Consider the following 13,205-nt stretch of genomic DNA (forward strand, 5'->3'; position numbering starts at 1 on the left):
TCTTTCTTCCCTACCCTGCTCATGTTCTGAATATTATAATTTAACTCTCTGGCATTAGTTCCTGCACACAGGGTCAGGGGTCTTCAGCTCCCTGCAGTGTCCAACAGGTCAGGGCTTGTGTGCCTGTCATGTTTCTTGGTCCTTGCAGGGCCCACTGCCCTGGGAGGAAAAGGAGGAAACCCTGGGAGTGGGGTACAGTCCCCCAGAAAAGTGGCCAGGGGCCAGCCATAGTCCCCCAGGGCCCTGGGCCTCCACAGAGTCTTTCATGGAAAACTGTCACTGCCAACTAGAGTGGGGGATGAGGCCACATTGCCAACCAGTGGAAATCTTTTCTTTCTTCTGTTTCCCTTCTTCTTCTTCTTCTTTTTTATTTTTTTAACTTACGGAGAGTAAATGTAAGATTAGGGTAAAAAATTGATGGGCTCTCTCAATGAGATGGTGAGAACCTGCCCTGAAAATATGGTGTTGGGGGTAGCAGCTTGTTCTATGTGCACTGTTAACTTGAAGAAAAATACGCTTGGCAAAAAAAAAAAAAAAGTCTAGAAACAATAAATGCTGGAGATAAACAATAAATGCTGGAGAGTGTGCGGAGAAAAGGGAACTCTCCTACATTATTGATCAGAATGCAAACTGGTACAGCCACTGTGGAAAACAGTGTAGAGGTTCCTTAAAAAACTGAAAATAAAGCTACTATATGATCCAATAATCCCACTCCTTGGAATATACTTGGAGATAACCATACTTGGAAAAGATGCATGCACCTCAATGCTCATTGCAGCACTATGTACAACAGCCAGGACATGGAAGCAATCTAAATGTCCATCAACAGAGTAATGAATAAAGAAGATGTGGGGTACATATATATATATATATATATATATATATATATAGTGGAATATATATATATACATATATATATATAGTGGAATATTACTCAGCCATAAAAAAGAACAGAATAATGCCATTTGCAGCAACATGGATGAACCTCTCATACTGAGTGAAATGAGTCAGACAGAGAAAGACATGTATCATATAATATTGCTTATATGTAGAAGCTAAAAAAAAAAGACAACAAATGAACTTATCTATGAAACTGAAATAAATTTACAGATGTAGAAAACAAACTTATGGTTACTTGGGAGTAAAAGGAAGTGGGATAAACTGAAAGACTGTGATTGACAGACACACTACTATATGTAAAATAGCTAACTAATAACATCCTACTGTATAGCACAGGGAACTCTACTCAATATTTTGTAATAACCTATATGGGCAAAAAGCTAAAAGAGAGTGAATATGTATTTGTACCACAGATTCACTTCACTATACACCAAAAACTAATACAATATTATTTTTGTGTAAGAAAAATTATCCAGAGTGATATTGTATAGAAAACACTGTTCCAATACACAAATACTTCATTGGCTCACTTTGATGGACAGGTAGGATAGAATTCTTTTTAAGCAAAAGGATACAACTATAACTAATGTTTAAAGTTTATGAAATCTGTCTATATTTAACAGCATACAGTCCTTACCCACGTGACTTTTAGAGAACTGTATGTTACTATCTGCAAGACATGAAGCATACTAACTGTATTGTATAATCAGAATGTAGATGTGGGCATAATAATTTAATAATACTAACAATAATAGGAACAGTAACAATAATAGCATCTGTCATCTCTTGGGCTATGTTCAACATGTTTTGCATTTTTTATATCATGCAGAACTTGAAATGTATCTATGAGTTATTAACATATTTCCCTTTTTGTAGATAAAAGAACTGAGGCTCATTGTGGTCGAGTAACTTGCCCATTTTTGGGTAAGACTGGAATTTGAAACTAGGTCTGTTTGACTCCAAATTAAGTGTGCAAACAACTGTGAGTTTATGTTGGTTTATCTTGAGAAAAGTGATTTGGTAAAATCTGAGAGAATAAATTTAGAAACTTGGAGAGGACACATAGGTACTGCACATTCACATTCATCTATTTGGGTTTGCCAATGAGGATACTTAAGGCAAGTTTTAGGACCTTGGGTAGTTTTATGTCATCCAAATATAGGGGTGGAAAAATAATTTTCCCTCTACTATCTTAGCTGAGACCCCCCTCTATAAGAAAAGACATTAACAAGAGAAAAACAAACATAAGCTCAACAACATGTTTAAAACAAAGAATGTTGCTCACCATCTGGTTCTACAAGGATTAAGTTATTAGTCACTGTAGTCACTGACCAACAGTGCGTTCTGAAAGGAATTCAGGATGAAGAAAGCAGGGTAAAGCACTCTGTGCTTTGGAAACACAGACCCTTAAATGGTTGGATATACGTCTGGAAAAAATGTTTATGAACCCACATTCTTGCATTTTTCCATACATAAAAAAGCACATAGATACTAAATCCTTGTGGCTAACCTTTTGCTGAGATGTATGCTGGACTGCACATATTCCCTACCCAAATCAAATATAAACTGGCTTCTCCCTCTATTTCTTCAGAGAGGTTTCTCAGAGCAGCTGAGGGACTGTCTCCCTGTCTATGGTCCTCGGTAAGACCCTGAATAAACACACAGCTCTTACACTTCTCGTTTTCCTTTCAGTCAACACAGGCATATCTCCTGTATACATGGAAGTCAGGAAAAACTGAGTAACTCTATGAAATAGCCCAAGAATCACCTTAAATACCATCTCCAGCTGAAGACAAAAGAAGATTTGGAGGTGGATGCAGGGTCACTTATGGGAGGTTACCAAGAAACATACAGTTAAAACTAGAGTACAATTGTTACACAGATTTAAGTTTTTGCCTTTTCCATTGGTACAAATTTTCTAGAGGTTTCATCATCTTCCTCTGCCTGGTAAACAGAGGGAGACACCCTTAAAATGGAAATTTCCCTTATAAATGTAAACGTGCCTTGCAAAAAGGAAACTTCTGTTCAGTTTTCAGAGCTTCTCGTGTGTCTACGGTTTCTTAACAATAACCAGCTTGAGATAATCTTTATGCCAAAGAAGAATACATGGGGGTAGTATATTTTGCTCCTCTTCACCTATCAGTAAGAGGAGAAAAAACACAGTGCTCAAAAAAACTTAAATAGATTCCAGATGATAGATATAAGAGTTTACTAATGGTTATTTTTAATTTTAAGCCTAATTTTCTCTTTTATTCTTAGCCTGCTGTTTCTCAGTATTTCTCCTTCTCTCAGGTTAAATACAACCATAGAAGAACCTACAACTAGCTTAATCTTTCCAATTTGTAATAGACTGCCTTCAGACTTTATCTGCACTATCAGCTCTTCTGGGTCTCCAGCCCACCAGCCCACACTGCAGACTTTGTCTTCAGCAGCCTCCACAATCCCATGAGCCAGTTCCTTATAATAAATGCAATAAATCTCTTTGTATATTTTTGACCTAAAAAAAAAATAGACTACCAGATATTTCCCCAGCAAAGATGAGATTATTTCAGATCAGCAGAGGATTGCAATTCAGGGTTTGCAACCATGGTGAGCCATGTGCAAGTCCCTGCACAGCAAGTGAAGAGCACTTTTAGAGGGGAAAAGGAAGTTGGGAGGGCTATAGTAAACAAAGAGTTCATGGCTTTTCACTGGCTGAGTCCTTGCGAGGAAAGAAGACAAGATGATGAGTCTTTTTGTTGGGATCTGCTCCAGTGTTCTTGCCTGGAGAATCCCAGGGACCGGGGAGCCTGGTGGGCTGCCGTCTCTGGGGTCGCACAGAGTCGGACACGACTGAAGCGACGCAGCAGCAGCAGCAGCAGCAGCAGCAGCAGCATCAGCAGCAGCAGCTATCATCACAGGGCATGAGAGCTCCCCCTTCTGGTCTCTTGCGTCTATTTAATTTAGGTTTCTGTTTATTATACACAACTATATATATTTATTTATACATATATATGTGCATAAATATATATGCTGTTCTGTGTTTAGTCAGTCATGTCTGACTCTTTGCGACTCCATGGACTGTAGCCTGCCAGGTTCCTCTGTCCATGGGATTCTCTAGGCAAGAGTAGGAGTGGGTTGCCATTTTCTTCTCCAGGGGATCTTCCCAACCCAGGGATTGAACCCATGTCTCCTGCACTGCAGGCAGATTTTTTACCACTGTGCCACCTGGGAAGAGCAGTTTTATCCTTGCTCTCTCTTTAAAGAAAATTTATTGGGAGACACAATCATAAGATTGCCCCTGATTTTTGACAACACCCAATCTCCCAAATCGGGCTTCCCAGGTAGCTCAGCAGTAAAGAATCCGCCTGCCAATGCAGGAGACACAGGAGACATGAGTTCAATCCCTGGGTCAGGAAGATACCCTGGAGGAAGGCATGGCAACCCAGTCCAGTATTCTTGCCTGGGGAATCGCATGGACAGATGAGCCTGGCTGGCTACAGTCCATGGGGTTGCACAGAATCAGACACGACAGAGCAACTGAGCACACACAGTCTTCCAAATCACCTAATAAAAGCTGAAATTCCACAGTAAGTTCTTTCTAACACCCTCTTACTGAGATGTGCCATGATTCCCCAGGGTGTGCATCCCCCCCATCAGTACAGTGAGTAGTGAATACAACTTGTTGATCTATAGGTGTGTTCCTTAGCAGTCTGGCTGGAGGACAAAGGATCTCTGAGGGAATATATCATAGTCTGCTTGTTTTTTCAAATTATTTCAAGAAGACAACATAAGAAAGAAAACAACTGATCCTTAAACATCCATTATTAATCAAGTGAAAACCTATTCAAGTGAATGTTTTTATTAACTACATCTTCTGTTGCAGAATACAGCTATAGTGTTTTATTCTGTTTTTAATCATGGAAATAAATGTATGTCTAGCATAACACCATAATAATCAGTTCATTCATTTAAAATAACCTAAGCATGCACTCACATATACACAAACTAAACAATATGTATTAAATAAAAATTATTTAAGTCTATTGCTTGATAGAATGGATTGATCAACTGCACCTTCATTTCAACAACCATTTGAAAATATACATCCTGACCTTTATGATTTTGCCATTTTTTTCCCAAAGCATCCAAATTCATAAAGTCACCCATGCCATAGAGCCCCTGGCTCAGATGCAGAAAGTATCTTTAATGGTATAGGCTAGATGTGCTTTATCAACAGGAAAACAGGAAGCCACCAATGGGGCAAAACTAGACCAAACCGGCTAGATCCAAAATGGTTGACAAAGTAGGCTTTTCTCATATACACATTAGAATACATTATCATGCTAAGATCTCCTCCCCACCTGCACCACTACTGGGTGGTCTTGACCATACAAGGAGAGACAGAGAGTGTGGACTCAATTCGTGAAACTCTCTGCCATTTACAAGAATTTAGATGATGTTGGACTTCACTCAGATCCCTCCCCTTTGCCCCTCCCCTGTAAAAACTTTCTCCTGGCCTTAGGCCAGGGAGAAGATGCTTTCAGAGCAAGCGCTCCCCTTCTCAATTCTCTGGCCATTGAATAAAAGCCGGTCTTTCTTTTAAGAATTAAGTTCTCTGAATTCTTATTTTTTAAATTTTTAATTTATTTTTGGCTGTGCTGGGTCTTCATTGCTGCGTGGGCTTTCCTCTACTTGTGCTGAGCCGGGACTTACTCACTAGTTGGGATGCACTGGTTTCTCACTATGGTGGTTTATCTTATTGCCAATCACAGGCTTTAGGGTATGCAGGCTTCAGTAGTTGGGCACATGAGCTCAGTAGCTGTAGTTCCCAGGCACAGGCTCAGTAGTTGTAGCTTATGGGCTTAGTTGTTCCACAGCATGTGGGATCTTCCTGGGTCAGGGATTGAATTCTTGTCTTCTGCATTGGCAGGTGGATTCTTTATCACTGAGCCACCAGGGAAGCCCAACCCTGTCTTTCTTGCACCCAATTCATTTTCCTTATTGGCAGCAAGAACACAAAAGGGAAAAAACCCAATGACAGAGCTCAGAGCTTCATTTCAGCTAGGGCCCAAAGAGGGGGGCTGCTCATTTAATTCAGTAACAATAAAATGTTAAGTTCTCTTTAATCTTTTTTCATCAATGTTGGTGTTTGTATCCAGTATAGACTGGAAATCCTCAGTGGAAAGTGAATGTAGGTGCAAATATGGTTTCAACACATGAAATATCCTTAATATTTTTGTGGTGATGGGGAGATAAACGAATCATTGTTCTTATTTCAAAGAGCAAATTTTCCTTACTTTCTGTTCAGTTCAGTTCAGTCGCTCAGTCGTGTATGACTCTCTCTTTGTGACCCCATGGACTGCAGCATGCCAGACTTTTCTGTCCATCACCAACCCCCAGAGTTTAATCAAACCCAAGTCCACTGAGTCAGTGATGTCATCCAACCATCTCATCCTCTGTCGTCCCCTTCTCCTCCCACCTTCAATCTTTCTCAGCATCAGGGTCTTTTCTAATGAGTTTTTGGCATCAGGTGGCCAAGTTATTGGCATTTCAGCTTCAACATCAGTCCTTCCAATGAACACCCAGGACTGATCTCCCCCAGGATGGACTGGTTGGATGTCTTTGCAGTCCAAGGGACTCTCAAGAGTCTTCTCCAACACCACAGTTCAAAAGCATCAGTTCTTCAGGGCTCAGTATTCTTTATAGTCCAACTTTCACATCCATACATGACTACTGGAAAAAATCATAGCTTTGACTAGACAGACCTTTGTTGGCAAAGTAATGTCTCTGCTTTTTAATATGCTCTCTAGGTTGGTCATAACTTTCCTTCCAAGGAGTAAGCATCTTTTAATTTCATGGCTGCAGTCACCATCTGCAGTGATTTTGGAACCCCCCAAAATAAAATCTGACACCATTTCCACTGTTTCCCCATCTATTTCCCATGAAGTGATGGGATCAGATGCCATGATCTTAGTTTTCTGAATGTTGAGTTTTAAGCCAACTTTTTCACTCTCCTCTTTCACTTTCATCAAAAGGCTTTTTAGTTCTTCACTTTCTGCCATAAGGGTGGTGTCATCTGCATATCTGAGGTTATTGATATTTCTCCCAGCAATCTTAATGCTAGCTTGTGCTTCATCCAGCCCAGCATTTCTCATGATGCACTCTGCATGTAAGTTAAATAAGCAGGGTGACAATATTTACAGCCTTGATGTACTCCTTTCCCGATTTGGAACCAGTCTGTTGTTCCATGTCCAGTTCTAACTGTTGCTTCCTGACTTGCATAGAGATTTCTCAGGAAGCAAGTCAGGTGGTCTGTTATTCCCATCTCTTTAAGAATTTTCCACAGTTTGTGGTGATCCACACAGTTAAAGGCTTTGGCATAGTCAATAAATCAGAAGTAGATGTTTTTCTGGAACTCTCTTGCTTTTTCAATGATCCAACAGATGTTGGCAATTTGATCTCTGGTTTGTCTGCCTTTTCTATATCCAACTTTGCATTATATACCTGAATTCTAAGAGACTTATGTTAAACTTCCCAGGTGGCTCAGTGGGAAAGAATTTGGCTGACAGTGCAGGAGACATGAGTTCAATCCCTGGGTCTGGAAGATCCCCTGGAGTAGGAAATGACAACCCACTCTTGGGTTGGTTCTTGCCTGGGAAATCCCATGCACAGAGCCTGAGGGCTATAGTCCACAAGGTTGCAAAGAGTCAGACATGACTGAGTGATTAGACAACAACAACATACATAGAATAATACAGTCTATACTCCTTTATGACTGGTTTATTTTGCTCATTATATCTATGAAATGGGTGCTGTTGTTGCTTGTATCAGTAGTTTGGTCCTTTGACTGAAAAGTAGTATTCTATTATATGAATATAACACCATTTTAAAATCATTCTCCTATTGATAGACATGTGCATTGTTTTCAATATCTTGCTTTTATGACTAAAGACACAATGACATATATTGTTCAAATCTTTTGGAGTGCTTATGTTTTACTTTCCTTTGGTTAAATACACAGGGGTGAAATTGATAGATCACAGGACAAGTATATGCTTAGCTTTGAAACAGGTAAACAGTTAAATGGCCCTATAAAGTGGTTGCATATTTTAGAGAAATAATGAGTTCATTTTTAATATCTAAGAATAAACCTACCTAAGGAGATGAAAGAACTGTACAGAAAATTACAAGACACTGATGAAAGAAATCAAAGATGACATAAACAGATGGAGAGATATTTCATGTTCCTGGGTAGGAAGAACCAATATTGTGTAAATGACTATACTACCAAATGCAATCTACAGATTCATTGTAATCCCTATCAAATTACCAATGGCATTTTTCACAGAACTAAAGCAAAAAATTTCACAATTCATATGGAAACACAAAAGACCAGGAATAGCCAAAGGAGTCTTGAGAAAGAAGAATGGAGCTGGAGGAATCAATCTTCCCGACTTCAGATTATACTACAAAGCTACAGCCATCAAGACAGTATGGTACTAGCATAAAAACAGAAATACAGACCAATGGAACAAGATAGAAAACTCAGAAATGAACCCACACACCTATGGGTACCTTAGTTTTGACAAAGGAGGCAAGAATATACAATGGGGCAAAGACAGCCTCTTCAATGAGTAGTGCTGGGAAAACTGGACAGCTACATGTAAACGAATGAAATTAGAACACTTCCTACCACCATACACAAAGATAAACTCAAAATGGATTAAAGGCCTAAATGTAAGACAAGAAACTATAAAACTCTTAGAGGAAGACATAGGCAGAACATTCAATGACACAAATCAAAGCAAGATCCTCTATGACTCACCTCCTAGATTAATGGAAATAAAAACAAAAATAAACAAGTGAGACCTAATTAAACTTAAAGCTTTTGCACAGCAAAGGAAAGTAGAAACAAGATGAAAAGAAAACCCTAAGAATGGGAGAAAACGATAGCAAAGGAAACAACTGACAAATAATTAATTTCCAAAATATACAAGTAGTTCATACAACTCAATACCAGAAAAACAAACAACTCAATCAAAAAGTGGGAAAAAAGACCTAAGCAGACATTTCTCCAAAGAAGACTTGCAGATGGCTAACAAACACACGAAAAGATACTCAATATTGCTCATTGTTAGAGAAATGCAAATCAAAACTACAATGAGATATCACTTCACACTGATCAGAATGGCCATCATCAAAAAGTCTACAAACAATAAATTCTAGAAAGGATGTGGAGAAAAGGGAACCCTCTTGCAGTGCTGGTAGGACTATAAATTGATAATACAATCACTATGGAAGACAGTATGGAGATTCCTTTAAAAATGAGGAATAAAACCACCATATGACCCAGAAATCCCACTCCTAGGCATATACCCTTAGGAAACCAAAATTGAAAAAGAGACATGTACCCCAATGTTCATTGCAACACTGCTTACAATAGCCAGAACGTGGAAGGAACCTAGATGTCCATTGACAGATGAATAAATAAAGAAGTTGTGGTACATATACACAATGGAATATTACTCAGCCATAAAAAGGAACATATTTGAGTCAGTTCTATTGAGATGGATGAACCTAGAGCCTATTATACAGAGTGAAGTGAGTCAGAAAGAGAAAGATAAATATCATATTCTAATGCATATGTATGGAGTCTAGAAAGATGGTATTGAAGAATTTATATGCAGGGCAGTAATGAGAGTCCCTTGGACTGCAGGGAGATCCAACCAGTCCATTCTGAAGGAGATCAGCCCTGGGATTTCTTTGGAAGGAATGATGCTAAAGCTGAAACTCCAGTACTTTGGCCACCTCATGCGAAGAGTTGACTCATTGGAAAAGACTCTGATGCTGGGAGGGATTGAGGGCAGGAGGAGAAGGGGACGACAGAGGATGAGATGGCTGGATGGCATCACTGACTCAATGGACGTGAGTCTGAGTGAACTCCAGGAGTTGGTGATGGACAGGGAGGCCTGGCATGCTGCAATTCATGGGGTCACAAAGAGTCAGACACGACTGAGCGACTGAACTGAACTGAACTGAACTGAACTGAACTGAACTGAACTGAATGAAGAAACAGACATAAACAACAGAGTAGAGGACACTGGGAGATGGGAGGTGAGGGTGAGATGTATGGAGAGAGTAACATGGGAACTTACATTGCCATATGTAAAATAGATAGCCATGGGAATTTGTTTTATGTCTCAGGGAACTCAAACAGGGGCTCTGTATCAACCTAGAGGGGTGGGATGGGGAAGGGATATGGGAGGGACGTTCAAGAGGGAGAGGACATATGGATACCTATGGCTGATTCATGTTGAGTTTAGACAGAAAACAAAATTCTATAAAGCAATTGTCCTTTAATTAAAAATAAATAAATTTAAAAAATAACAAAATGCACAGTTTAGTGACATTCAGTACATTCACAGCGTTGAGCAACCATCACCTCTAAATGATTCCAAATCATTTTCATCACCCCAAAGAGAAATTCCCATACCCATGATGCACTCATTCCCTATTTTACCCTGCCCCAGCCCCTGAAAACCACTAATCTTTCTGTTTCTATGGTTTTACCTATTATGGAAATTTCATGCAGGTATAATTATGCAATCTGTGACTTTTTGTGTTTGGCTTCTTCTCTTAGCATAATGTTTTCCAATTGCCTCCATGTTGTAGCATGTTATCCTTTTTTATAACAGAAAAATATTCCATTCCACAGATATAACATAATCTGTCTATCCATTCATTCATGAACATTTGGTTCCCATCCATTTATTGGCTACCATGACTAGTGCTGCTATCAACATTCGTGTACAAATTTTGAATACCCATTTTCAATTTTTTTTTGGTATATACTAGGAATGGAATTTCTGGGTCATAGAATTCTCTTTAACTTTTTGAGGAACAGCCAAACTCTTTTTCACATTTGCTGTACTCTTTTACATTTCCTCCACTAATTACATAAATGTGTACATTGTATATTCCTGTCACTAATATGAGTCCAGTATCTGCACCACCTATGTTAATCTTTGTTGTTGTCCATTAAAAAATATTATTATAGCCATCTTACTGGGTAAGAAGCAATATCTTGTGTCTCTAATGATCTGCATGTCTCTAATGCCTAATGATGTTTTGAGTATCTCTTCATATATCATTGATCACTTGCATATCTCCTTTGGACAAATGTATATTCAAATTTATTGTCCATTTTTAAAGTTGTGATGTTTGCCTTTGTGTTATTGATTTGTAAGAGTTCAGTATATATTAACATTTTAGATACTGGTCCTTACCAGATATATGATTAGTGAATATTTTCACGTCTTGATAGCATCTTTTGATACATAAAAGTTTTGATGAAGTGCAGTTCATCTATATTTTTCTTGTTCTTTTTGGTCATATTTAACAGTTACTAAGTCTAACAGCATAAAGATTTCTTGGTATGTTTCTTTATAAGAGGTTTATATAGATTAGCTCTTCAAGTTTAGGTATTTGATTCATTTTGAGTCAATTTTCGTATATGGTGTGGCCCAGCCTCATACTTTTGCATGTGGATATCCAGCATCATTTTTGAAGAGTCTGTGCTTTCCCCCATTAATTGGTTTTGGAACCTTTGTAAAAAATCAGTTGACCATAGATGTATGAGCTTATTTCTGGACTCAGTTCTCTTCCACTGATCTACATACCTATCTGGATGCTAGTACTATATAGTAGGCTTGTAATAAGTTTGAAAATATGAAACTGTGAGTCCTGCATTTTTTTCAAGATTGTTCTGGTTATTTGGGGTCATGTGCAAGTCCCCATCTTTGTTGAAGGTTTCTGTTATTTGCTTAGTGACTTTCTTAAATCATTTTTGTAAAATCTTCATTTTTTGTACTATATGTTATTGGGGTCCACTTTATATTACCTATTGGTCAGCGAGCATTTTAACAAAGTTTTCTTAAGTTCCTGGAGCAAACAAAACACAAAGCAATTGAAAAGAAACGTAAAGGATAAACGAGAAACAAAATACATGGAAGTATTTTTCCAAGCATTGTTGATTGGCTGTGCTTGAGGGTGCTCCTTCAGTGGTTAATCAGGCTGTTTACAGTTCTGTCTTGGCCTTCGCTTCATGCTGTTGGATGCTAGAGATCAGCTGGAGGTGAAAACTGAGGATCTTCTCAGGCTTTTCTGTGCATGCATCCAGCACTGGGCATGCTGTTGACCTTCTCCATTCCCTGCAATATATGTGAGACCTTTTAACAACCTTATTCCCCCATGTATCTTCTTGCTCAGACTCTTTCCTCTCAGACTTTCTAGTCTCTCTTGCTTAGCCTGGCTTTTATTCCCTTGCTCCAAGTTGTCATGGTCAATATTTTGCTTTAAATGCTTTTAGCAGACATCACCTGACAGCAAACACCACCTGGGAAGCCACTCCAGTCCTAGGAATCCTCTTTATTTCTTTAAAGACAAAAGAGAGAGATGAGAGAAGAAAAAAAGAAGAAGGCAAGTCCTTGTTCTGGGTCCTCAAAGAGCCATAAGATAGAGACACCCAACCCCAATTCTTTGAGAATGTGGTCCTCATTGCCTCTGCACTAACAATCTGTCCCAGGCATGCAGGTTCCCACCTTTATGGCCTTAGCATTTTAGGTAGGCTACTTAAAATGTCACAACACTCTCTTACCACAGTGCTGCAGATTCTTTCTTCACTAAGGTTTCCCTTGGTGGTTGTAAGCATTAGACTAGATTCCAGATTCTGCAAAAGTTGATTTTGACAGTTTTTACTAGCATTTTAGCTATTGCTGTTGTTTTGGTAATGATGAAGCTCTGGAGTAGGACATACCCTTACTGTGCCCTTTTTGGTGCCATTCTCTCATTCATTTTTATTTTGTTATTATCCATCTGTTGTGGACTGAATTCTGCACGCACCTCAGCAGCCACAACAACAACAAAACCACAAATCAAAAAAAAAGTTGCTGTCACTTGCTCCTATTTTAACTCATTTGTGGTAATAGAATTAATTTTGTGTGATTCAAATTATTTAAGAAATTTTGATACTTTTTTTAGGATATGGTCTATCTTGGAAAATGTTCCAGGTGCAGGTGCACTTGAAAAGTATGTGTATTGGGGTGGTGTTGGGTGTAATTTATAGACATCAGATCTTGTTGGTTGGTTATAATGTTCAGGCCCTCTATAGCCTTGCTGATTTTCTATCTACTGTGCTCTGTAAATTATTAAGAGATGGATGTTAAAATTCTGCTTCTAGTCAGAGATTGTATTTTTAAACTTCTACCAAATTCTGTTTAGTGTATTTTAGACACAGTATTAGTCTTAGAATTGTTAGAATGATA

The sequence above is a fragment of the Ovis aries genome, chromosome X (genome assembly GCF_016772045.2).
Source record: "Ovis aries strain OAR_USU_Benz2616 breed Rambouillet chromosome X, ARS-UI_Ramb_v3.0, whole genome shotgun sequence".
NCBI classification, from domain to species: Eukaryota; Metazoa; Chordata; class Mammalia; order Artiodactyla; family Bovidae; genus Ovis; species Ovis aries.